This window comes from Cibotium barometz, chromosome 21 (genome assembly GCF_041138505.1).
Source record: "Cibotium barometz isolate CiBa-2024 chromosome 21, ASM4113850v1, whole genome shotgun sequence".
In the NCBI taxonomy this organism is placed as follows: Eukaryota; Viridiplantae; Streptophyta; class Polypodiopsida; order Cyatheales; family Cibotiaceae; genus Cibotium; species Cibotium barometz.
In genome coordinates, this window is record NC_141066.1 from 46,436,672 (window position 1) to 46,461,483 (window position 24,812).

Below are 24,812 nucleotides of genomic sequence, written 5' to 3' on the forward strand. Positions count from 1 at the left end.
GTTAAGCTCAAGCCTGTTGCAGTGACCGCATTAAAAGTTTAATTTAATTAGAGTCTGAGAAAGGGAAGAATTGAAACTCACGCATTGTGCATGGTGAGAGCAGTGTGAAGGACCATAGATTGATATTTGCCTCCCCTGAAGATGATCGGATATGCATATTAGCAAGCTGAGAAGAGCTGGGCCTAGTTGGTTGCTTTTTGAGAGGGGAAAAACAGCCCATGTGTGTGTGTGTGTGTGAGAGAGAGAGAGAGAGAGTGTGTGTTCACATCTACATGCATACATCTACATCTCTATGCATACATCCACATCCACATTCACATTCACCTCCATACATCTACATCTACATGCATACATCCACATCTCCATTCACATCTATATCTATACATCTACATCTACATGCATCCATCCACCTCCACATCCACATCTACATCTATACATCTACATCTACATGCATACATCCATATCTCCATTCCCATCTACATCTATACATCTATATCTACATGCATCCATCTACCTCCACATCCACATCTACATCTATACATCTACATCTTCATGTATACATTCACCTCCACATCCACATCCGTATCTATACATCTACATCTACATGTATACATCCACATCCATATCTATACATCTACATCTACATGCATACATCCACATCTCCATTCACATCTATATCTATACATCTACATCTACATGCATCCATCCACCTCCACATCCACATCCACATCTACATCTATACATCTACATCTACATGGAAACATCCACATCTCCATGCATAATAAAATTCTTTTAATTAATCTAGGATGATAGATCCTAGAATATGGTAGGAAGTCCTCTTTTTATGCTTTGAATGAATTTATTTTATGCGTAATTTCTATAAAAATTTTGCCATAGCTCCGCTACTATGACTGATAAATCTCAATTTTTTTCTAAGGGATAAAGCTCATTATTAAAGAAATAATTAGAATGGTCTCTAATTGGATCATCAATCCATAATGGTCTCTAATTGGATCATTAAGAAAACAATTAGAATGGTCTCTAATTGGATCATCAATCCATAATGGTCTCTAATTGGATCATTAAGAAAACAATTAGAATGGTCTCTAATTGGATCATCAATCCATAATGGTCTCTAATTGGATCATTAAGAAAACAATTAGAATGGTCTCTAATTGGGTCATCAATCCATAATGGATTGAATCATCAATGTACATAAACTAAAAGTATAGCAAAAAGCCATTAATTTGGCCTCAAGAATAGCTTAATCTTGGATTAAGGAAAAACTTTATGAAAAGCTTCATTTGGATTGAGAATGGGTCATGAGTATGACCATTTCTTGAGTGAGAGAGAGAAATTATAAAAACCATTAGAATTTAAATATAAGTGGAAATTAACTTCTATAGCATTTATTAAATTATGTAACTCTTCACTACTATTCACCAATTAACTTCATTAGCATTTAAAAAAAAAACCATACCAATTAAACTTCTCAAGCTTGAGAGGGGTTGAGAAGAGAGAATCATTGAGAAATCATAGAAAAGATCGAAATTCAATATACTTACCTTATGATTTGCTTGATTCTTTATTCACGGTAGATGCCCCCAACCAATCAATTGGTTTAGTATGTTGATGGAGCCACCAATGGAGATTGAAGAAAGAGAGAGGTATCAAAAACTAGTGAATTATTAAAGAATTCACAGTTCTTGGCTTAGGTAGAGTAGAGTAACAAGGCATAAGACACTATATATTTTAGCTTAGGTGGAGTAGAGTAACAAAGCATAAGACTCTATCTAATTTGGCTTAGGTGGAGTGGAGTAGAGTAACAAAGCATAAGACTCTATCTAATTTGGCTTAGGTGGAGTAGAGTAACAAAGCATAAGAGACTATATATTTTGGCTTAGGTGGAGTAGAGTAACAAAGCATAAGAGACTATATATTTTGGCTTAGGTGGAGTAGAGTAACAAAGCATAAGAGACTATATATTTTGGCTTAGGTGGAGTAGAGTAACAAAGCATAAGAGACTATGTTTTTTTCAACAAGGGGAGGCTTCTATTTATAGGAAAATTTGAGCTCCTAACCAAACAAACTGATTCTAGAATTTTCTAAGTCAGTTTGGTCACTTTTTGACCATTTTTAGGTCAGTTAAGCTAACTTTCTGGAACTAGACTTGAATGAGGAGAGAGGAGAGATGAAATATCTCAATTTTTATGAGTTTAAAACTCATTCAAGCATGTGAAATATGCACCTCCTTTAAAGAATTCCCCTTCCTTACATATGTGTCAAAATTGTATTGCTCATAGTTTTTTACTAATAAACCTTGTACATTTTCAACTCTTCATCTTATGTGAAATATGCACCTCCTTTAAAGAACTCCTCTTCCTTACATATGTGTCATAGTTTTTTTACTAATAAGCCTTGTACATTTTCAACTCTTCATCTTATGTGAAATATGCACCTCCTTTAAAGAACTCCCCTTCCTTACATATGTGTTTATTTACTAATAAACCTTGTACATTTTCAACTCTTCATCTTATGTGAAATATGCACCTCCTTTAAAGAACTCCTCTTCCTTACATATGAGTTTATTTACTAATAAACCTTGTACATTTTCAACTCTTCATCTTATGTGAGCATTTACTCATTTTTGGGTATCTTCTTTTACAATTTGGATTTATCTCCTCCCTACACATGGATTGATGCTATTGGCCCATAGAAACCTTAATTGGACCATAGTCTAAAGAATTCTGAAAATCTAGGCCCTTAGACTAAGGTTCTTTATACCTATTTCCAATTAATTCCAATTGCACATTGGAAATTTCTTTTTGAATTTCTGTTTCAGGGGAACTTATTTTAATAAGATGAGTTATTTTTCTATCCAAAAATATTCATAATCTGAATATTCTCTCTCTAGAATATTTTCTCTCTCTAGGTTAAAACAGTTAGAAACAAGGTCTTTATATTTCTGAAGAGGGATTGATTACGGGGGAAGATACTAGACATCAAAAAGGGGGTTGGGAGAGGAATCTTACAACAGAAAACAACTTTAGACGCCCAAGCATCCAGGAGGAAGTTCAAACAATTATTTCTCCTAGAAGTAAGCATACAATGAAAACTTTACCATCTTATTTGGGAGAATATGAGAACTGTTCTCAAACTTTGAGGATACCCTCCATGCATAGAAGGTTGACAAAGGAGATGGATATGGGTATCGTGCAAGCTATTTTGTCAGCACCAGTGGCTTGTACCTTACCTTTGCTTGATTTGATAAAGCTTCGACCAGAGTTGTGGAATGATATTGCCACATGTTTGTTAGAGCATGTATTGCTACAAAAGGGTCACCACCATCAATGTACTATACACCCTGAAGGCTGAGACAAAGCATGTTATGCCAGTTCCTATCAACAAAGTAGGAAAATTTTGTGAGGACGATTAGGGAAATGCTACCCTCCCATTAGAAGTGCGAAAAGTAGCTTCAACTGCAATACTTGATAGTGGTGCAGGAGTGGGCATTGTGACAAGGTCCATTTAGGAAAAGTGGGGCAAACCAGCTATTAGGAGTACAAGGATGCGCTTGCAGCTTGCAGATGGAAGCTTAGAACATCCCATTGGGCTGCTAGAGAACATATTGGTCACCACATGTGGGATTGAATATGAGCACACATTTGCACTAGTGGATTTTGGAAAGCATCCAAACTATGAAGTAATATTGGCTAGACCATTCATGTGACAATTTCAAATGATTCAAGATTGGGGATACAAATATTTGTACCTCTGACACGATTGTGTCATCACAAGGGTCAACCTAAAGAATCACTCATATCATGATGTAACGCGATCTCCAATAGATGAGTTTGATTCTGCTTCATCTGAGGGCTCAAGAGTTACATTGTCAGATGGGCGAGAAGATCTGTGGATGTGTGGAGCCTCATGTAAGGATTTCAACACTGAGAGACTTAAGGGTAATCGAAGTGTATCAGATGAGGCATACATTCCACAACCCTTCCCTGAGCACTTAATTGATCGCCTCCTAGAATGGAGTCGTCCTTGCAACATTATCGACATGTGCTTTACCTAGCCAATTGTGACTCACATGGATATGACATTATTCCTATACGAATGGTACAACCACGTGACCTTCTAGATGATTTGTACTATGGGGATGCATCCACAGCATTGCATGTAGAGAAAGTCTCAGTGGAGGATTTAACACTCGAATCTGCTAATGATGCTGATAAGGAACATGGATGGGACTCTGATTTTGATGATGATGTGATAATCCCCGAGGAAGAGTTAGGAAAGGCACGCCTACTCTTGAGACGAAGGGAGGTTCAAATAGAGATCCCTCAAAGCCGACCCAAACGTAAATGCTGTAAGAGCCATAAGAGAATCCGTAAACAAGATGAGAGGGAACGACGTGAGAGAATACAAAAAGAAAACGAGGAGTTTAAGAATGAACATTCTCGTGACCATCGCCTCACTTCTCAAGAAAGAATGGATATCTATACTATGTCCAAGCACAAGATAGTATCAAAGACCAAGTAAAACGATCAGATGGATTCCAACCAGGAGAAAAGCTAAAAACTGTTAGCAAAAATTGTAAAAAAACCAAAAGACCAAAACGAAAACTCAAGTCTCAAAACAAACATATTCAAAAGAGTGTCGGAAGTGCAAAGATAAAGGTTGAACGAAAAACTCTAATGCAAGATTGCAAAAGAGAGCTCAAAACCGCATGGTCTTCAATTAGTGATGACTCAAGTGGACAAGAACAAGGTCTCAATGTTCCCCCCAACTTCACACAGTACACTCTTCAAGATCGGAAGATTGTTCTTCAATAGCCCATGCGACAGAAGCCAAGCATGCCAGGGGTTTCATATGATGGTCCAGAAGATGCAAAAAAAATTGATATCGCTGAGCCAGGAGAAGAGTCTCGCTATGTGTAGATTGCCACAGACTTGTCCTTAGATGAGAAGAAGTTATTAATTCAAACAATAAAGGAGTATCGTGATGTTTTTGCTTGGAGTTATAAAGACCTCAAAGGAGTTGATCCAAGCATATGTCAGCATACAATTCCATTGCGAGAGGATGCAAAGCCTTCCAAGCAATGTCCTTATACTTACAATGAGAATTTTGCACGAAAGATAAAAGAAGAAATAGACAAGATCTTAGAGGCAAAATATAAGATTGAACACACTGAATGGGTCTCCCCTATTGTAGTGGTGCCCAAGAAAAATGGAAAACTTCGAGTACGTGTAAACCTCGAGAAGGTAAATGCAGCTACTGTACGTGATCATTACCCACTTCCAATCACGGATCATGTTTTGGAACGTGTTGCACGGAAAAAGGCATATAGTTTCTTGGATGGATTCTCCGGTTACAATCAAGTGTCAATTGATCCAAGGATCAACACAAGATAGCCTTTCTACTGAAGATGGCATCTTTGCCTATCGTGTTATGTCGTTTGCTCTAACAAATGCACCTGCAACCTTTCAGCGGTTAATGAGTCATGTATTCAAGGAGTACCTTAGGCTATTTCTTGAGATCTTCATGGATGATTTATGTGTTCACTCACAAGAGCGTGATGATCATATACAACACCTCAGACTTGTGTTTCAAAAGTGTCAAGTTTATCGTATATGCTTGAATCCTGACAAGTGCAAATTCATGGTAAGACAAGGGAAGATTTTGGACCATTTTGTTTCTCACAATGGTATTTCAACAGATATGGATAAAATTGATATCATTGTCTCATTACCTCGGCCTATCAACCCTAAAGGGGTACAAATATTCATGGGACATTGTGTTATTATCATCGATTCATCTACATGTACGCTGTCCTAGCCAGACCATTATATGCTCTTCTTGTAAAGTTTAATTGGACTGACGAGTGTGAGGAATCCTTTGAAAAGTTGAAGCAAGCATTAGTATCTGCACCCATCTTACAGGCACCAGATTGGAACCAAATCTTTCATGTCCATATTGATGCTTCAAAGTTTGCAATTGGATGTATTTTGGCTCAATCGGGAGAACATAATAAGGATTTCCCAATCTCATATGCTAGTCAACAGTTAAACAATGCTGAGAAGAATTATACCACAACAGAAAGAGAAGGTTTGTCCATGATATATGCAGTAAAAAAGTTTCGCCATTACCTTTTGGCAAACAAATTTATATTTTTTGTGGACCATCAAGCACTGCTATATTTGGTGAATAAGCCTTGTGCAACTGGAAGGATTGTGAGAGGTGGTTTGTCATCCTTATTGAGTTTGATTTTGAAGTGGCAGTCCGAAAAGGAACAACTCATCTTAGGGTAGATCATTTATCTCGAATCACCTCTAGAGAAGCTCCTATGGGTGTGGATGATGATATGTTAGATTCAACACTTTTCCTTGTAGAGACAGCTCCTAAATGGTCTGAACCCATCCTAGAAATTTTGACAAGTGGGCAGATACAACTAGCGGATCCTAATGTGGACCTATGATGACCATTCAGTTAATCTCAGGGAGATTATATCGTCAGGGTAATGATGGAGTGTTGCGGCTTATACCTAACCCTGGCCAATATGAGGAGATCTTGGAATGGGAACATGAGGGTATTGGTGGAATCCATGCATCAGCTACTACTTGTGTGCGACGTATAACTCAGGATGGGCAATGGTGGCCTACCATGCATGCAGATGCTGAAAAATTTGTTCGTAACTGTGCTTCATGTCAAATTCAACAACCAATTCATAATGTCACATTATTCCAAATTTCAACTACACCAAGTTGGAGTAAGTATATTGTGGACTATCTTCAGCATGGTCATACTAATCGAACAATTCCTAAATATCGAAAGCATGCTATTGAAGTTGAAGTGGCCAACTATATGCTGATAGAGGGCCAACTCTACAAGAGGGGCAAGGATGGCAACTTGCACATGTGTGTAGGTGAAGCTGTGTAGGTAAAGCTAACTACTTGAAAATCTTGACTCATGCACATGCAAGTGTTAGGGGTGGAAACTTTTTGGGCAATACCACAGCTAAGTTGATTAGGTGGTCTGGGCTTTGGTGGCCAACCTTACAAATGGAGCGGCTGAAGAATATGCAAGTGTTAGGGGTGGACACTTTTCGGGCAATACCACAGCTAAGTTGATTAGGTGGTCTGGGCTTTGGTGGCCAACCTTACAAATGGAGCGGCTGAAGAATATGTAAAACGTTGTGATGACTGTCAAAGGGCCAAACCTCCCATCACAAAGGACAATATGCCATTGCGGCCTATGTTAAGCACACGTGCTTTTACCAAATGGGGTATTGATTTTGTCGGTCCCATTAAACCTCCAGCTTGTTACACGCACTCACAAAGATTGTTGAGGGACATAGGACTGATTGGGAGAAAAAGTTGTACTCAGTTCTTTGGGCATATAGAACAGCCTATAAAACATCTGTGGGCACAACCCCATTTGAGCTTGCTTTTGGGCTAGAGGCAATTCTTCCCATTGAATTTCTTGTACAAACTCTACGAGTTGCTAAACAATTGGACTAGACTGGTCATGAGCTTTCTCAATGCATTGATGAATTGGAAAAGCTTGATGAGACCTGCTTATTGGCGGTAATGGGAATGTACGCCAAGAAGAGGAGACAAAAGCAATGGTATGATCAAAATGTAACAACTGGCCGATTCAAAAAAGGGGACCTTGTGCTCTTGTACACACTTAAGAAGCATAAGCGAAAGCTCAAGAAACGTGGCCTGGGACCGTTTGTGATTAATGAGCTTACTCCTAGTGGTGTAGTGCGTTTAGAGACACTAGAAGGTGAGCAAACTAACTTCATTGATGGAAGTTGTCTCAAGAAATATAATGAACCATTAACTGAAGCCATGCTTCAATAAATGCATGCTGCCCACACACGGAACGAAGCACATGACCTACTTAAACATCAGGCTCAAGAAGAAGCTAACGCTAGAGTTGCAAAAGCCAAGGAGCATTGCAAGGCTTCTGTGTTGACCTTATAGTTGGTCTACTGATGAACAATATGTTGATCCTTTCAATATTCACGTGTGTCTTCATCTTCATGAGACTCCCTACTTTGTCTCTGCCTTAATTGACTCTGGTGCAGATTATAATGTTCTCTCATTTGACACATGGGTAGCCTTGGGACAACCAACACTTGTGCACATTCCTATTGACTTACGAAGCTTCTCAGGTGAAGATCACTATATAGAGGGAAAATGTATCATTATGATGTCCATTCAGGATCACCAGATGTCAGTTCCCTTTTATGTGGCTAGTAAGTCCAAGACAGTGGTAGAGGTTGTTCTTGGTCGATCATGGTTAAGTGCTACCAATTGTTCATTAGATTGGAAGAATAGACAATATAAATTGCAAATTGATTCTGATTGCATCTTGGGATCTGCTGCTCCACGAGTTTTATCGTGTCAAAAGGGTGGTAGTTCTACCTTACACAACCCACTTTCAACATCTGCTCTTCAAGCTCAAAGACAAATGATGTGGATAATCGATGAGTCCTCAAGTGAGGGCCATGGCTAGCATGTTCCAACTACTCTAGTCACTGCTCAAAGAAGGCCATGCAAGAAGGAATTGTCAATTTGGCTACCCAAAGATGCGTACAAACTTGTACCATCTAGCCTAGTTGCTAAACCTCCTAAAAAGCATATCTTTTCCAAGCCTAAGCCTCAGATTGTTACTCATTGGGTCCCAAAGCATGTTCTTAAAGCACAAGGCTATTATGAGGGTGCAACAGCACTTTGGCTTCCCAAATGCCATGGTTTGCTAGAGCCAGAAGAGTGTATCAATAAGATTCCAAAAGCCACTCTTGGTTTTTCATATCAGTGGGTGCAAAGGAAATCAACACAACCTCTTCAAGATAGGATAGGTGGTTGTGATAGCACCTACAAATCTACTTGTGTTGACCTTCCCCAAACATGTATTGAATCACCAGTTGTCCATACTTCTCCTTGTTACACACTTCCACCATCAACTTGTGTACGTAAGACAAATCCAACTTTACATGAGTCTCCTTTGAGCATAGATTCTAGCACTTCACTGCCTAAATCCTTTGAGCATAGATTCTAGCACTTCACTGCCTAAATCCTCTTATCTTGCTCAAATTCCTCGACAATTGCTATCCTTCCCACCTCTTAAGAAGGACATACCCAAAACCAAAGGTAAGGCATTAACACTACAATTGAAGCTCTTTGGTAGATCAGTGTTTGAATAGTCTCACATTTACTAATGTGGTTCCTTCTGCCTTTATAGGATTGTGTTCTTTTTGAGATGATCTTATCCATATTGTTTTTGATAGGGATTGTAATGATGGATATGAGTGTATAAAGTTTGAAGTTTCTAAATTTCATTGTTCTACGCCCAGATACCTCCTGATGGATACTTGGCGAGATACATGTCCACCATGCATTGACCCTGATAGTACTCAACCTGACATCGTGGGGGTTATAGTGCTCCTCCTTTTCAAACTCATTCTAGGTACTTTTATGCTCCCTTAGGTGAAATTTGTTGTGGGCATCACTTTGTCACTTTATTCTATCAACAGCGTCATCCATTTCCACATTGTCAAGAGTGTGCACACGACTCGTATTAGGGGAAGCTTCACACATTTGTTGGCTATGCCGCTCTTACTTTCGACGATATGGCATGGGCTTAATGAAACAAATTGTGGGAATTACACCCCAACGCCATAACCTTCTTGATGTGAGAGTACCAGACCAAGGACCAAATCAATGTAGATTACCTGAGGAGGTTCGAGCACAACAATGGAGGGATACATGCATAAATGACTTGCAACCACCTATCTTGCAAGCCCTTCTTCCCCCAGCCTCAACATGTCAATTTTGGATCACTATGAGCACCTATATTGAGCGATTCCAAAATCGGCATTGTCTACTTAACCTTCCCATAGAACCAATGCATATTTTAGCGAGGAAGCACTCCTTCCTCTACCACCTTCTCCAGAGGCCGGCTTTTGTACAGGGTTGTCCTTGCATCCTGAAGTGATTGATACAATCTTTCCAGCAGAAGTGGACACAGATCCACCGCCAATGCAAGGATAAGCTCATTAACTCCACAATAAGATCAACAAGCCAGGGCACTTTTCTCCCATTGGGTTTTTCCCCTCGGCTATATTCGGTGATTGGCACCAATAACAAATTTTATTATTTTCTTTTCTTGTTTGTTAATAAGACATTTTGTAAAAATCTCAGCTAAACAAGAGCATACAAACACGCTCCAATAGTCCACCTACCGTGCACACAAATTACGAAGGTGGGAGACATGCAATGCCTACAAAGAGCAAAGAGAAGCAATCTGCACATCAGCAATGCATCAAGACAAACGCGCCACATCAACGAGCACTACAACAGGTGTATTCAAATCATGATCTTTTGTTCTTTATGTGCTTTTTACTTTTTCATATATTGTTTGCATGCTCATAAACAGTTGGCTGGTTTGAGTTTTAAATTAGTTGTTACTATGTGGTGAGTGATTTCTAGATTCTTAGAGGACTTAGTAGAAGGTATTTCTATTTCAAGACGGTGTAAGACATATACCAATGGAGTATGCCAAGTTCTTATGCTCTATGTGAGATCCCGGTCTCCACCGCGCAACGGTTTCGGGGTACTAGCAGCGGAAGTAGCACATCGTGCGCGGGTAGGGGTCTCACACTCGGGGCCTCGCCCACGGCTATCCGGACAAGAGACTAATCCATCGGTTTGTGCAAAACCGAAACCGGAAAAACTTCCTTTACCCGGAAAGCATGGGCGATTCCACCAGGATAACTCTTTACTCTAACGTAGTCAAGATCATTACAGATCAACTGATCTGACTGCACCTTTAACGGTACTTGGTCAAATCAAGGAAGAAACTTGCACTTGGATCATTGGGATCAACGCTTTTTTCCCCATCAAGAGGCACAGCCGTTGATTCCTATCCATAGAACAATTTCTATCCGGGATTTACTTCATCTATCGTAATAATAGAAATTAAATTTCGATTTACGGATCCATCAGTCCAGCCTAACCCCATCCAGTCCCATGGATTAGCCAACCGCCCAACCACTGTAGTGATGGGATCCAGTTAAGAATTTGGTTAGGTTTTGTCCCGGGTACCAAGGAAAAGAGTTCCAAGGCTCCCTAGCCGGAAGTTCATGCAAACATAAAACTAGTCACACCACTTACACACCCAATATGAAATTACCTTTTTCTTAGCATCAACTAGCTTTAAAACAATCCTTTAATAAAACCATTATGTCACTGATGACAATCCTCAAAGTCTCTGGTTGAATCCTTATTTCCAGTCATTCGTTCATTGGTATACTTATGGCATTCATTCATTGGTATACTTATGGAAGTCTCAATGGAGGATTTAACACTCGAATCTGCTAATGATGCTGATAAGGAACATGGATGGGACTCTGATTTTGATGATGATGTGATAATCCCCGAGGAAGAGTTAGGAAAGGCACGCCTACTCTTGAGAGGAAGGGAGGTTCAAATAGAGATCCCTCAAAGCCGACCCAAACGTAAATGCTGTAAGAGCCATAAGAGAATCCGTAAACAAGATGAGAGGGAACGACGTGAGAGAATACAAAAAGAAAACGAGGAGTTTAAGAATGAACATTCTCGCGACCATCACCTCACTTCTCAAGAAAGAATGGATATCTATACTATGTCCAAGCACAAGATAGTATCAAAGACCAAGTAAAACGATCAGATGGATTCCAACCAGGAGAAAAGCTAAAAACTGTTAGCAAAAATTGTAAAAAAACCAAAAGACCAAAACGAAAACTCAAGTCTCAAAACAAACATATTCAAAAGAGTGTCGGAAGTGCAAAGATAAAGGTTGAACGAAAAACTCTAATGCAAGATTGCAAAAGAGAGCTCAAAACCGCATGGTCTTCAATTAGTGATGACTCAAGTGGACAAGAACAAGGTCTCAATGTTCCCTCCAACTTCACACAGTACACTCTTCATCAAGATCGGAATTGTTCTTCAATAGCCCATGCGACAGAAGCCAAGCATGCCAGGGGTTTCATATGATGGTCCAGAAGATGCAAAAAAAATTGATATCGCTGAGCCAGGAGAAGAGTCTCGCTATGTGTAGATTGCCACAGACTTGTCCTTAGATGAGGAGAAGTTATTAATTCAAACAATAAAGGAGTATCGCGATGTTTTTTCTTGGAGTTATAAAGACCTCAAAGGAGTTGATCCAAGCATATGTCAGCATACAATTCCATTGCGAGAGGATGCAAAGCCTTCCAAGCAACGTCCTTATACTTACAATGAGAATTTTGCACGAAAGATAAAAGAAGAAATAGACAAGATCTTAGAGGCAAAATATGAGATTGAACACACTGAATGGGTCTCCCCTATTGTAGTGGTGCCTAAGAAAAATGGAAAACTTCGAGTATGTGTAAACCTCGAGAAGGTATATGTAGCTACTGTACGTGATCATTACCCACTTCCAATCACGGATCATGTTTTGGAACGTGTTGCACGGAAAAAGGCATATAGTTTCTTGGATGGATTCTCCGGTTACAATCAAGTGTCAATTGATCCAAGGATCAACACAAGACAGCCTTTGCTACTGAAGATGGCATCTTTGCCTACCGTGTTATGCCATTTGGTCTAACAAATGCACTTGCAACCTTTCAGCGGTTAATGAGTCATGTATTCAAGGAGTACCTTAGGCTATTTCTTGAGATCTTCATGGATGATTTATGTGTTCACTCACAAGAGCGTGATGATCATATAGAACACCTCAGACTTTTGTTTCAAAAGTGTCAAGTTTATCGTATATGCTTGCATCCTGACAAGTGCAAATTCATGGTAAGACAAGGGAAGATTTTGGGCCATATTGTTTCTTACAATGGTATTTCAACAGATATGGATAAAATTGATATCATTGTCTCATTACCTCGGTCTATCAACCCTAAAGGGGTACAAATATTCATGGGACATTGTGTTATTATCGTCGATTCATCTACATGTACGCTGTCCTAAGCCAGACCATTATATGCTCTTCTTGTAAAGTTTAATTGCACTGATGGGTGTGAGGAATCCTTTGAAAAGTTGAAGCAAGCATTAGTGTCTGCACCCATCTTACAGGTTGGAACCAAATCTTTCATGTCCATATTGATGCTTCAAAGTTTGCAATTGGATGTATTTTGGCTCAATCGGGAGAACATAATAAGGATTTCCCAATCTCATATGCTAGTCAACAGTTAAACAATGCTGAGAAGAATTATACCACAACAGAAAGAGAAGGTTTGTCCATGATATATGCAGTAAAAAAGTTTCGCCATTACCTTTTGGCAAACAAATTTATATTTTTTGTGGACCATCAAGCACTGCTATATTTGGTGAATAAGCCTTGTGCAATTGGAAGGATTGTGAGAGGTGGTTTGTCATCCTTCTTGAGTTTGATTTTGAAGTGGCAGTCCGAAAAGGAACAACTCATCTTAGGGTAGATCATTTATCTCGAATCACCTCTGGAGAAGCTCCTGTGGGTGTGGATGATGATATGTTAGATTCAACACTTCCCATCTTAGAAATTTTGACAAGTGGGCAGATACAACTAGCGGATCCTAATGTGGACCTATGATGACCATTCACTTAATCTCAGGGAGATTATATCGTCAGGGTAATGATGGAGTGTTGCGGCTTATACCTAACCCTGGCCAATATGAGGAGATCTTGGAATGGGAACATGAGGGTATTGGTGGAATCCATGCATCAGCTACTTGTGTGCGACGTATAACTCAGGATGGGGAATGGTGGCCTACCATGCATGCAGATGCTGAAAAATTTGTTCGTAACTATGCTTCATGTCAAATTCAACAACCAATTCATAATGTCACATTATTCCAAATTTCAACTACACCAAGTTGGAGTAAGTATATTGTGGACTATCTTCAGCATGGTCATACTAATCGAACAATTCCTAAATATCGAAAGCATGCTATTGAAGTTGAAGCGGCCAACTATATGCTGATAGAGGGGCAACTCTAGAAGAGGGGCAAGGATGGCAACTTGCGCATGTGTGTAGGTGAAGCTGTGTAGGTGAAGCTGACTACTTGAAAATCTTGACTCATGCACATGCAAGTGTTAGGGGTGGATACTTTTCGGGCAATACCACAGCTAAGTTGATTAGGTGGTCTGGGCTTTGGTGGCCAACCTTACAAATGGAGCGGCTGAAGAATATGTAAAATGTTGTGATGACTGTCAAAGGGCCAAACCTCCCATCACAAAGGACAATATGCCATTGCGGCCTATGTTAAGCACACGTGCTTTTACCAAATGGGGTATTGATTTTGTCGGTCCCACTAAACCTCCAGCTTGTTACACGCACTCACAAAGATTGTTGAGGGACAGAGGACTGATTGGGAGAAGAAGTTGCACTCAGTTCTTTGGGCATATAGAACAGCCTATAAAACATCTGTGGACACAACCCCATTTGAGCTTGCTTTTGGGCTAGATGTAATTCTTCCCATTGAATTTCTTGTACAAACTCTACGAGTTGCTAAACAATTGGACTAGACTGGTCATGAGCTTTCTCAACGCATTGATGAATTGGAAAAGCTTGATGAGACCTGCTTATTTGGCGGTAATGGGAATGTACGCCGAGAAGAGGAGACAAAAGCAATGGTATGATCAAAATGTAACAACTGGCCGATTCAAAAAAGGGGACCTTGTGCTCTTGTACACACTTAAGAAGCATAAGCGAAAGCTCAAGAAACGTGGCCTAGGACCGTTTGTGATTAATGAGCTTACTCCTAGTGGTGCAGTGCGTTTAGAGACACAAGAAGGTGAGCAAATGCCTAACTTCATTAATGGAAGTTGTCTCAAGAAATATAATGAACCATTAACTGAAGCCATGCTTCAATAAATGCATGCTGCCCACACACGGAAAGAAGCACATGACCTACTTAAACATCAGGCTCAAGAAGAAGCTAACGCTAGAGTTGCAAAAGCCAAGGAGCATCGCAAGGCTTCTGTGTTGACCTTACAGTTGGCTACTGATGAACAATATGTTGATCCTTTCAATATTCACGTGTGTCTTCATCTTCATGAGACTCCCTACTTTGTCTCTGCCTTAATTGACTCTGGTGCAGATTATAATGTTCTCTCATTTGACACATGGGTAGCCTTGGGACAACCAACACTTGTGCACATTCCTATTGACTTACAAAGCTTCTCAGGTGAAGATCACCATATAGAGGGAAAATGTGTCATTATGATGTCCATTCAGGATCACCAGATGTCAGTTCCCTTTTATGTGGCTAGTAAGTCCAAGACAGTGGTAGAGGTTGTTCTTGGTCGATCATGGTTAAGTGCTACCAATTGTTCATTAGATTGGAAGAATAGACAATATAAATTGCAAATTGATTCTGATTGCATCTTGGGATCTGCTGCTCCACGAGTTTTATCGTGTCAAAAGGGTGGTAGTTCTACCTTACACAACCCACTTTCAACATCTGCTCTTCAAGCTCAAAGACAAATGATGTGGATAATCGATGAGTCCTCAAGTGAGGGCCATGGCTAGCATGTTCCAACTACTCTAGTCACTGCTCAAAGAAGGCCATGCAAGAAGGAATTGTCAATTTGGCTACCCAAAGATGCGTACAAACTTGTACCATCTAGCCTAGTTGCTAAACCTCCTAAAAAGCATATCTTTTCCAAGCCTAAGCCTCAGATTGTTACTCATTGGGTCCCAAAGCATGTTCTTAAAGCACAAGGCTATTATGAGGGTGCAACAGCACTTTGGCTTCCCAAATGCCATGGTTTGCTAGAGCCAGAAGAGTGTATCAATAAGATTCCAAAAGCCACTCTTGGTTTTTCATATCAGTGGGTGCAAAGGAAATCAACACAACCTCTTCAAGATAGGATAGGTGGTTGTGATAGCACCTACAAATCTACTTGTGTTGACCTTCCCCAAACATGTATTGAATCACCAGTTGTCCATACTTCTCCTTGTTACACACTTCCACCATCAACTTGTGCACGTAAGACAAATCCAACTTTACATGAGTCTCCTTTGAGCATAGATTCTAGCACTTCACTGCCTAAATCCTTTGAGCATAGATTCTAGCACTTCACTGCTTAAATCCTCTTATCTTGCTCAAATTCCTAGACAATTGCTATCCTTCCCACCTCTTAAGAAGGACATACCCAAAACCAAAGGTAAGGCATTAACACTACAATTGAAGCTCTTTGGTAGATCAGTGTTTGAATAGTCTCACATTTACTAATGTGGTTCCTTCTGCCTTTATAGGATTGTGTTCTTTTTGAGATGATCTTATCCATATTGTTTTTGATAGGGATTGTAATGATGGATATGAGTGTATAAAGTTTGAAGTTTCTAAATTTCATTGTTCTACGCCCAGATACCTCGTGATGGATACTTGGCGAGATACATGTCCACCATGCATTGACCCTGATAGTACTCAACCTGAACATCGCGGGGGTTATAGTGCTCCTCCTTTTCAAACTCATTCTAGGTACTTTTATGCTCCCTTAGGTGAAATTTGTTGTGGGCATCACTTTGTCACTTTATTCTATCAACAGCGTCATCCATTTCCACATTGTCAAGAGTGTGCACACGACTCGTATTAGGGGAAGCTTCACACATTTGTTGGCTATGTCGCTCTTACTTTTGACGATATGGCATGGGCTTAATGAAACAAATTGTGGGAATTACACCCCAATGCCATAACCTTCTTGATGTGAGAGTACCATACCAAGGACCAAATCAATGTAGATTACCTGAGGAGGTTCGAGCACAACAATGGAGGGATACATGCATAAATGACTTGCAACCACCTATCTTGCAAGCCCTTCTTCCCCCAGCCTCAACATGTCAATTTTGGATCACTATGAGCACCTATATTGAGCGATTCCAAAATCGGCATTGTCTACTTAACCTTCCCATAGAACCAATGCATATTTTAGCGAGGAAGCACTCCTTCCTCTACCACCTTCTCCAGAGGCCGGCTTTTGTACAGGGTTGTCCTTGCATCCTGAAGTGATTGATACAATCTTTCCAGCAGAAGTGGACACAGATCCACCGCCAATGCAAGGATAAGCTCATTAACTCCACAATAAGATCAACAAGCCAGGGCACTTTTCTCCCATTGGGTTTTTCCCCTCGGCTATATTTGGTGATTGGCACCAATAACAAATTTTATTATTTTCTTTTCTTGTTTGTTAATAAGACATTTTGTAAAAATCTCAGCTAAACAAGAGCATACAAACACGCTCCAATAGTCCACCTACCGTGCACACAAATTAGGAAGGTGGGAGACATGCAATGCCTACAAAGAGCAAAGAGAAGCAATCTGCACATCAGCAATGCATCAAGACAAACGCGCCACATCAACGAGCACTACAACAGGTGTATTCAAATCATGATCTTTTGTTCTTTATGTGCTTTTTACTTTTTCATATATTGTTTGCATGCTCACAAATATTTGGCTGGTTTAAGTTTTAAATTAGTTGTTACTATATGTGGGAGTGATTTCTAGATTCTTAGAGGACTTAGTAGAAGCTATTTCTATTTGAAGACGGTGTAAGACATATACCAATGGAGTATGCCAAGTTCTTATGCTCTAGAAGTATATTAGTTATCCCTAGTGGTAGCTACCTCTTAGGTATGGGCTAGGTGCTACGATAAACAAAAATTTATGAAACACATGCCCTAAAAAATGTATAGAAGTGACTTGAGACATGACGTGTCTACGGCCATGTGGAATGCTTGGTAGGACCTTGGGTTGTTTTAGCACCTTGGGGCCGATGCCTTGGTTTCCATGGGGTGAACACTGATGTCTAAAAGATTAAGAAGAAGACCTACAAGGACTCTATCGCCTTGATAGATGCTCGTAGGACTCTTGGGTACATTATGGGCCGTCGAGACCGATGCCCTGATCATCTTCATGGGGTACTGCTTATGTCAAAAAGAAAGAAAAGGGTCTGTCACCCTTGAGATACTTAGCAGCCTTTAGATTCTCTTGGTGGAGGTCTCTTGGCCATTGCTTGGGTCTCATTGGGATGGAACCTTCCTCTTTATCAAGCTAATAATTCTCTTTAATCTTCTGCGCTTTACACAATTTTTATTTATTTTTAAAGCAAGAAAGGTCCAATCACCATAGCTTATATTTAGGAGTAGGGTTGCCACTTAGGAATAACTTAAACACTTGTAGGACATTGGGACTGCGGTCATAACCTGCCGCCGCCGGTGTACAAGCACACTTGCCTTTGCATAGCACTATCTACCACTTAGTCTCACTTTGACTAGTCTTTATTCGCTTCTTTTAGCACTCTTTAAAACTCTAATCGGCCTTTCACTTGCATGCTCACGTGTGAGATTGTCATTGCTGGTTTTTTTTCAATAAAAGGCTTTACTTGTCTTCCATTATTTTTTGCAGCTTTTGTTTCTATCGCGCCCGAGGACATGCGCGATTTAGGAAGGGGGGAATGTTCCACTGGAACACTCACGGAAACACGGATTATGGAAGGAGGCCGGAAGCAATTAATGCGAGAGAGCGGGATTGTAGCCATGGAAACATAAAGACGCACATAATTTTTCCATATTTTTGTGCCGAAGTGCAATGTAAATCGTTTCAATGTGGGTTCTGAGAGTTCTAAGTGTATTAAGCAAGGCTCACTTATGGAGTTGTGTCTGCCCATGTGTGAAAGAGGCCTAGAGTTAGTGACATCTCTATAAAAGAGATGTTAGCTAAAGAAAGAGGACGTTTTTGGCCATTCTCATAAGCTATTGAGTGAAGCTCTTGAGCTCTCAAGCTATGGCAACTCTCTAACTCTCTCAATTGTACTCTAATGAGCATCAAGCTCCATTAATCAATGAGTAAAGCTCCACTTCTTTCTCTTAATCTCTTTTAGCATCATTGAAGTAGATTAATCTATGATTCGTTGAATGCTTCTTTCTGTCTCTTGTGTATGCATGCTTGTAGTGTGTGTGTGTGTGTAGTCTCCATTGATGCAAGCTCTTGGCCACTTCATTGGCAATGAGTTATTCATGGATAGACTCTCTCTATGAGCTTGTGGGTTTGTGAATGTTACATTCTATGCTTGCTTAAGCTTGTGGGTTAGTAGATGCACGCTTATGGGTTTGCTTGCATTAGGGAAAGCTAAGATTTAATCAATGTTTGAATGGGATTATGAGATTGCCATGCATTGCTTGTTCTCTTGATTAGTGTAGTGGGGTTAAGGGATTGAGAGATTGATTGAGGTGTTTGAATGGTTGAATCGTCAAGTGGTGGTTTGTGTATGTGAGCTCTCCCGCAAGGGATAAGCCTTCATGCACTAATCGGGTCGAGTCTTCGGATTGACATTGTGTTTCTCAACACATTTGTTGATCGGTAGTACTCTATGAGCACTATATTGCACGGTAGAGAGAACTGCTCTTCAGAGGCATGTATGAAAGTGGATTCAAGGCTATTTTGGAGAGGGCTATTTGAAAATTTGGAGAGGGCTATTTGAAAATTTGGGCACTAAGCTCAATTTCTCCTCGGCCTATCACCCTCAAATGGATAAGCAATTAGAAATTGTGAACTCTATCATTCTTGATCTTCTTAAAAGCTATGTTGGAGAGAGAGATCAAAGCAAACAATGGGAGAAATACTTACCCCCCTAGTAGAATTTGCATACAATAACACGGTGCATACCTCTACAAGGAAGTTTCCATTTGAGATTGTGGAAGGACATCCAAAGCTTCCACCAATCTTAAGGATGCATTCAAGTATATTCACAGTTGATGAGTATGTGCATGACGTCAAGATAGCTTTTCAAAGGATAAAAGAAGCTATTCAAGTGTCACAAGAAAAACAAAAATGAGATGCGGATAAGCATTGAAGGCCTTTAGAGCTAAAAGAGGATGAATGGGTTTTGCTCAACTTCCCCAAGGCCCGTTTATGTCGAAAGACAGGCAAGGATTGGCAAGGAAGACCCACAAATCATCAAAAGATTTATCCTAAGCTCTCTAAGAGGTATTATGGTCCATTCCAAATTCTTGAGAGAATCAATGAAACGTCTTTTGAACTCAAGCTACCAGAGCATTGGCATATACATAATGCCTTCCATGTGATTCTATTAAAGCCGTTTAAAGGCACACCTCCAATGGACCCTATAGAAGACAATCCTCCTGAGATTGAGGACCAAGAGGAGGTCCTACGACCTGAGGTCATCCTAAAGCATGAGGACAACATTCTTCGAAGTGGTAACGTAATACGTAAGTATTTAATTAAGTTTAAGAATTATCCTCTAGAAGATGCCAAATGGATGCAGGAACCTTAGCTGAAGGTTCTCTTGCCCTATTTTGCAAGACTGCTCCTTCATGCTTTGGATGATAATCAAGACATCGATGTATAAAAAGGTACAAAGATTTAATGCAAAGATTCTTTTCCTTTATAAATGTGCATTAAAATGTTTGATCGGTGTACACCAATGTTTTCAAGGAATAGTTTAGTGAGACTTATCTCCTAAACACCTGCTAGACTTACTATCCAGTCCAAGAATGTCATTATCACTCAAATGTGCATGCGGAGTGATAAAGAGTAACCAAGTCTTAGCTTAGTGATGACTTTGTCACCTAAGCACCTGCTAGACTAGCCATCTAGTCCAGGAAAGTGAGTTATACTCAAATGTGGAGTATAGATGGGCTTCCTTTCACTTGATACAAGCATAGTCAAGGACAACTATGATCTCAAGGGAGAGGTAATGTCATCAAAATTGAAGTTTGATGAATTTTGTGCTTTATATAGACTTTTCTCTCTCTAAAAGTGGCCACTTGAGAGAGAAGAAGCACAAGAAAGCACATATGGATGGACAACGAGGTATACATGAAAGTGAATTCAAGGCTAGAGAAGTGCCAAAAGGTGAATTTCACTTCAAAAGTGCATGGAAGATTTTCCTAGGATCTCACGAGAATTTTACGGAGTGTAAACAGGCCTCTGAAGGGCCTAAAATGATTAAAATACAGCTTACGAGAGGTATCAAAAGTGGGCGTATGGACAAAGAGTAAGGAAGATGGGAAGGAGGGCTTTATTTGGTCCATTTAGGACACCTTTTATCCAATGAAAGGTGAAGAAATAGGCGCCCAACTTCCCCCATGACTCACCCATGCTCTACCTCTCTCTCTAAGCCACATGGATGCTAAAAATAGCATCATCTTTCCACCTCATCCACTCGAGTTCTTAAAAGGGGATTATCTTGCTCATTAGGAGGGTAATTAGAGTGTGGAAAAGCACAAGTGAAAGCTCTCATCAAGCTCTTCAACCTCAAGTACTCATATGCTAGCTATATGCTTATGTTAATGTACTACCCTTGATAGATAAGTACTTAGGCTATGGAGCACTTCCAACTCAAGCTCCTACCCAAACCCTCTTCAAGACTTTCCTTTTCTCCGCAAGTACTCTTGGCTTGAATAGCCATTGAGGCTTTGAGAAGAGAACAACATAGCGCAAGGTCCTTAGCAATCCCATAAGCTCATGGGTTATGGAGATCCTAGCCTCCATGGTCTAAGAGATGTATTAATTCAAGGCTCTCTCTTTATGTAAAGAGTTCAAGAGCAAAATATTAATACAAAGCCTTTCGAGGGGGGGTCGGCCTCAAGAAATCCGACCCTCAATTAGTTCTTATTCTACATGCTTGTTTTGCATATAGTACTTGTTTGTGTGTGTGTAAGTAGCTAAATGAAAGCATAAGCTAGTTGCTGGTGTGTGTGAGTAGCCAAATGAATGCATATGCAAGTTGTTTGCATGTACAAATAGTTGAATGAATGCATTAGCTACTATGTTAATCCTATCACATGCTATCACTACTAAGGGAGAAAATTAAAAGGAATTCATTACTAAAAGAGCTTAAGTAAGTACTTGTTATTTGCTATAAAGAAGCTTATAGTAAACTTAGTTATATTGGGTGCGTAGAAATCATTGCATACATCATAATCCCCACAGCAGATGAATAGGGGACTTGTGCCATTTCAACTTTTTCCTCATTAGATTTAGGATAGTCATTCAAGCTGAACTTCACATATGGAGGCAGTGGAGTACTCAATGCCTTTCCTCTCTCCATATTGAGTCTTTTGAGCACTTTTTGAATGTACTTTGTGTGAGACAAATAAAGCAATTGCTTACTCCTATCTTGAACAATATGCATACTAAGAATATGGCTTGCTTCCCCCAAATCCTTAGTGTCAAAGCTCGCACTTAATTTTAACTTTAGGGTTAAAATTTCATCATTGTTTTGGCCTACAATAAGCATGTCATCCACATAAAGGATCAAAATTAACAAACTACCATCCATAGCTTGCTTGGTGTAGAGGCAATGATCACCATGGTCCTAATGATGTATTAATTCAAGCTACTCTCTTTTGTAAAGAGTTAAAGAGAGAACATTAATACAAAGCCTTTCGAAGGGAGGTTTACTTGAAGGAATCTGATCCTCAATCTTGTGTTGATTATGTCAATATCTTTCCTTATTGTTCTTGATATACATGCTAATTGAATATGTGTGTGAGTTGCCAAATGAATGCATTAGCTATTATGTTATTCTTATCACATGCTACCATGACTAAGGACATTAATTACCTGGGAAAACCTAAGTGTCATTAAGACTAGTTGCTAAAAGTGCTAAATGCGATTTGATTTCAACTATGTGGGTTAAATCCACTAGTGTAGCTAGAGTTACTAGCAAATTCATGAGTAGGTTTTTCTACTAACATAAGATATAGGTTTTGTATTCCCCTATAATTTTTCTCCAACAATGGTCCAAGACTTTGTAAGGGAATGCTGATGAGGTTCTAAGAAAACTTAAGGTCATCCATAGGTATAACACTCCATCTTATACGCAAGGGAATGGGTTGGTGGAAAAGGCTCATGGGATTGTGTGTAATATCATAAGGAGGTCGGTAGGTCACAAGCCAAAAGATTGGGATCAACTTTTGGATGGGTCCATTTGGACATAGTGCACCATCTTCGAAGAGTCCACCAGATTCACACCCTTCCAACTAGTCTATGGGCATGAAGAGTTACAACCTATCAAGCTAGAATCCACACCATGAGGATACATAGGAGAGAGGGAAGAGATGTCAAAGAGGTGAGGATAGAGAAGCTTCTCTTTCTAGTAGAGCTAGAGTGAAGGAGAGAATACTTAATGGATTATTACTAGCAATAAGAAGATATGTATAAGGAGCTGTTTGAAACCATGTGATTTGGACAACACTCACCAATGCATCTAACAAATGTATGGTTTCGACTACACTCCAAGAAGAATTACCCTTCAACTTGCCCTTTGGCCTACCTAATGCACCAAGGGAGTTCTTGGCTCCACGTGATGAAGAAGAGCAAGAAGATTAATGCTTGGCTAGTATTTCAACTTCATGGAATGGTACATAAAATGTACCGTCTTCACTGAAAGGGGGTATGTGGATAGTGAAAAAAGGAAGGGGCAAAGAAGAGGTCCTACCCTATTCTTAGGGACCACCGTCTAAGGGTGGCCCAAAACGAAAAAATAAATAAAAAATCACACGCACCCTCTTTCCCTCTCTGTCACAGGCAAGCCTTCAGCAGACACGTCGTGCTGTGTGTGTGTGTGTGTGTGATGCTGCCCATTTGCAGCTACCGTCTCTCTCTCTCTTTCTTATATCCTCTTCTTCTCCACCTTGTGTTGCCAGCAGCCATTGGCCCCCTCCTTACCCATGGTGCCATTGTATGCTTGTTCTGTCTCTCTCACCAAGGTGCGTGCCAAAGGCCCCCCCCTTTTCTCTCTCCGTGCATTGCAAACTGGGGCGAGAGCTCTGTCCTTCTTTGTCTCTGTCCCGCCTGTCCTTGCAGTGTGCTGATTACCTTTTCTCCCCCTTTTACTTTCCACACACCGTATGGTCTTCCCTCTCTCTCTCCTCATGTGCTGCCATGCTGCCCTTGACACACATGCACACTCTCTTCTTTTGCTACTCTGCTTTCGCGAGGTGCCTTCTCTTTCCCCTACACTCTACTATGCTACACACACACATACGCGCATCCGCCCCCATGCTCGACACTCTATATATGCACTCTATATACACTCACCCCTATGTCACACACACACTTTCTCTCTCTCTCTCATTCCAACTACGTACTCACACACTCTATATGAACACAAAAACACACATACACCCGTGCGCACTCTCTCTCTCTTTCTCTCTCTCTCTATATGTCACTCTCTCTTTCTCTCTCTCGTTTCATAAGTGCATACATGTACAACACTCTGAAGCACACTCACGCAAACTTGACCATTTTTCTCAATAACCCAATATATAGATACTAACACACATACAACAACCTCCCACAAACATAAATGCATAGGCTAACTCACATGTGCATAGATCTATACATCTATAAGACACATGTACGTAAACAATGATGGCATATAACCATTAAAAGCACATGGACATGCATAATTTCAAAACTTCTTGTGCATTGGCCATACATTTAAAGGGCGTACGAAATTATTAGGATTTTTTACAATTATTGAAAGGGGGGAGGGCGAGCGGGGAGTTGATCTCCAAACTCCAAAGTTTCTATGCTTGGAATGATAACATGGGAACTTTAATGTGCTGAAGGCTACCATTGAGGTCAACCTCAAAGAGCAGGTCTATGTCTAAGGACCAATAGCTCAAGGACCTCACTCATATGCGTAGCACAAGTATTAACAATCATACACGCACTAGAATCTTTATGGCATCATGACATTCGCATAAGCACATATCACTCATATGCATATCACAATCATATCAATCACACACATAGA